This window comes from Cyanistes caeruleus, unplaced genomic scaffold (genome assembly GCF_971803275.1).
Source record: "Cyanistes caeruleus unplaced genomic scaffold, bCyaCae1.hap1.1 HAP1_SCAFFOLD_76, whole genome shotgun sequence".
Lineage (NCBI taxonomy): Eukaryota > Metazoa > Chordata > Aves > Passeriformes > Paridae > Cyanistes > Cyanistes caeruleus.
Genome location: NW_028255888.1, coordinates 785,906 through 789,746, shown reverse-complemented (window position 1 = coordinate 789,746; position 3,841 = coordinate 785,906). Strand labels below are relative to the sequence as shown.

Below are 3,841 nucleotides of genomic sequence, written 5' to 3'. Positions count from 1 at the left end.
GCTTAAGTGGAACACCAGCCCTTGACTAAACAACACCTGCCAAAGGTGTCCTTTAACAAGGACTGTTGGGATTCCTTCTTATGCTTTCCCAGGCCAGAGTGAGAAGCCTGTGTGACTCAGTTTCACACAGGCTCTGTGCTCCCTGCCTGCTTTCAGCATCCATATGCATCCAGTGCATTTGGTTGGAATGTTATCCTTTCTTTCCCTTCTTAAAAATGCTTTGTTTCCCAGTTCCTTTGTGCTTGTTTCTACTGCGATTTCCCCATTCCCTGCACTATCCGGTATTTTTCTGGATCTGGATTCTCTCCTGCCTCACTCCCCGCTGTCTCAGACACCTGAAATCCCGCCCCCCAAAAAATCCCCAAAACTCTCAGAAGACTGAATCAGCACAACTTGTATCAGCACCATCACCGGAGTGTTCCTAGACAAACAGGCAGATTATTTCGGATGAGAACCCATCATCCAGCAGATCCATGAGTTCCTCCAATGTGGAGCTGGAAAAAGCTGCTAAAATCAGGATTTTTCCATTCTGGGAGTGTTTTGGAGCCCAGGTTTATTCCCATGGGGGATAAAATCCTTCCTGGTTTGAACCAATCCATTTGGAAGGCTGCACATGGCTCACCTGGACTGGGAACAACTGGGGAAAAAATGGGAAAATCATGGATTACAAACATGACAGCTCCATCCCTCTGGAATGCTGCACATGGCTCACCTGGGCTGGGAAAAAGCAGAAAAGTCCTGGATCACACACCTGAGGGAGGGGTCTGTTAATCCTGGCTCATCCCACAAACTTCCATTCCTCAATCAGGGAAGGATGGATTAGGGAAATCCCCCATCCAGGAGCACCTATGGCACCGCCCAAATAAACATTTCCTTCTTTTTCCAGTTCCAGGAACTGAAATCCTAGATTATTTCCCATCAGGAAATGGGGTTAATTAAAGATCAGGTTTTTTCCCAGCATTCCGGTCTTAAGCACTCCAACCATTCCGCTGATCTCTATCCCAGGTGTGATTTAGAGGGTTGGAATCTCCTGGAAAAGGGGATTGATGGTTTCTTCCTTGGAAACCCCAGGGCTCTGGTCCTGGCACATCCTGGCATTCTCATCCCCCTCAGATAAACCTGCTCCAGTTAGGAGCCCCAGGGAAGCACCAGAGCAGCCGGCTGTCAGGAACAAGGCAAATCAAGCCTGGGGGCTGCTCATGGAGCTGGATCAAGACAGACCTGGGAGCCCTCAGCAATCCAGCCAGCACCACATGGGCAGGAGGACACAGACGGCGCTGCCAGGCTGGGACAGGGCTTGTGCCTTCAGCACAACCACCAAAGGCCAAGGGGCTTCTGGCCATTTTCCCTGCACCACTGCACACCTGGGCAGCTTGCTGATCACAAAGACCCTTTTCCCCCTCTTCCTCTATGCCCTGCAGACCCTGGGCAGCAAAAGAACAGTCTTGCAGTCTGTTTATTAGAACACATCTTTTATTTATACACTACAGAAAAATGATAAAAGAACAGTCTTGAAATAAATGGAGAATGCCTGCTGGATCAGGTGGCCACAGCAGACAGAGCCTCCCAGATCAGGTCCCTGTGGAGCTCCAGCAGCACAGCCAGGCACAGCCCCACGGATGAGGCCGTGTTCTTTTCCCAGCTGTGCATCTCTTTAAATACCTTCATGCAGTCTTTGGTTATTTCACTAATGGTGTGGGTGGGATTCTTATTTTTCTTTTTGAGAATTTCTTGGAAGGCTTCCTGATACAAAATGAAGGTGCCATCACTGATCTTTGATGGGATAATATCTTACTAGTGTTTTTTCAACTGCTTTATTTTGGTTTCTTTACGCTTTGATGGCTTTTGAATTTTTTCCTGTGGCTGCTCTTCTGTTTTTCTGTTAGTTTGTAAACCAATTGAGGCTTGTTGTTTTAACATCAGACAGCATCTCTTGTCACTGATTTGTTTTGCAGTTTTGGATGGGATGTGTTCAGCAATCAGTTTATTAATGTTTTTATTACCCTCATATTGTTTTATTAGTTGGATTAGCAGATTTTCCTCCTCTTCACTCCAGCATTTCTTGTGGGCTCCTCTTGCTGATGTTTCTTTTGGTCTCATGGCTTCTAGCCTCTCCTGGTTTCTGACTGCTGGATGTGCAATTCTTTTATGTTGTCCCAGTCCAATTTTAGTTTGAAAACTCATCTGGCATACATTGCAGGGCCATTTTCCTGGGGATGTTTTTTTTATTTTACCTTTGCATTTTGGATAGTGGCAGGCAATGCTGTGAAAATTTGTATTTTCCAAATCACATTCGTTGCATTTAAATTTGCATTCTCTAATTCCATGTGCTCTGAGTAAATGTTCAATTAATCCAGGCATTTTATTCGTTTTAATACCGCAGCACGGGCAGGGTGGATTCTCATCTGGAACTGATATGACAGGGCAGTCTTCTGATTCCCCATTGTTTGGTGGTTGAATAGTGGTTTCCTCTGGCTCTGATAAAACTGCTGCTTCTTCCTGGGTGGGTGGGGATGTGGCAGTCTTTTCCTGGCTCTTATCAATCCCGTTATCATCTAGAGATAAGCAAGTCATTGTATCATCACAGTACACATCAGGGTATTCCTCCAGCCCCTCCCGCCCCACACAATGGGCATTACATTCTTCGGCACAATGCATCGAGTTGTAGAACTCCAGTTTTAAACTTTCCAAACCTCCCTTCCCAATTCTGAGGGTTTAAAATTTGGGTTTTGTGGCGATTTTATATACCAGTCTTTAAAATTAGTTTGAGTTGCCGTGGACACACGGAGTAGCTTTAAAGCCTTTACCGTGGTGCCGTTTCAAAGTAAAACTAAGTCCAATTGAGGGAATATTGACTAACAGCACCCCCTCAAGCGCTGTCAGCTTTGCCCAACTTGACCGCGGGCTCGGTTTCAGGCAGGGAGCTTTTAAGGAGCTTCTGCCGATAACTTTTCGGCGCAAAATCGTGAAACTGCACTTTGGGTGGCGAGTCCAAAGGCAGGGAGGCAGTGAAAAACACAACCTCACTCACACTGGGGCAGAAATCAGCTAGTTACCCTTGCGGGTATCCAGCGGGACCACGAGGAGGTCTGATTTCAGCGGCTAGGCCCAGTTAGGAATGCAAACTTACCTCTGTTAAGAGTCATAGTGACTCGACTCGAGTCGCCGGCAGAGGCGGCGAGCGGGCGGCCGCTTGCACAGGCCGGCAACGGGGCGTCCCCACCCCGCGGGGAGCAGACACGGCACCAGCCAGCAAGCGGCACCTCGGGGCGGACAGCGGGGAAAAGGAAGCAGGCGGAAGCGGGCGGTGGGACGCGGCTGGAAGCCGCCGGCCCCCGGCGTGACTCGACTCGAATCCCCGGCAGAGGCGGCGAGCGGGCGGCCGCTTGCACAGGCCGGCTCTTCGGCGCTCCGCGCAGGTCTTTGGCCCCGGGCCCGCCTCCGGGGGCTCGCCGGGCGGCCCCGCCCTCTGACGTCACCCTGCCTTGGCACCGCCTTCCGGGCTTGCCCCGCCCCCCTGCGGCTTGGGTTCGGGCCGCCGCCGTCGGCCCCTCCCCGCCCACGGCCCAGGCGGCTCCTCAAGCGGCCGGCCGCTCGGCACCGCGACAACGCCTGCGGGGGCTGAGGAGCGGGCCGACGGGGCCGCCGGCGGCTTGAGGCTCGGTCTCCTCCCTTTCCGAGGAAGCTTTCTCGCCGGCGCTCTCTCGGAGGCTTTCGCTCCGACGGCGGCTTCCTTCCCGCTCGCCCCCGGCCGGCCCCACCGAAACCTGCAGGCGGACGGCAGCCCCGCTGACCGAGCCAGCCGGGCAGAAACCGAGGCGGGAGCAGGGCCGCCATCTGC

The 3,841-nt window shown here is 52.0% G+C and overlaps 1 long non-coding RNA gene across 1 annotated transcript; it reads right to left on the bottom strand.

Moving 5' to 3' along the window:
- Positions 1 to 1,455: 1,455 nt before the first annotated feature.
- LOC147646896 (uncharacterized) lies at positions 1,456 to 3,464 on the bottom strand. The gene is made up of 2 exons (XR_015281762.1): positions 3,131 to 3,464; positions 1,456 to 2,555 (listed from the first exon to the last, which is right to left on the bottom strand). It is a non-coding gene; the product is annotated as an uncharacterized LOC147646896 (long non-coding RNA).
- Between the last annotated feature and the right edge of the window lie 377 nt (positions 3,465 to 3,841).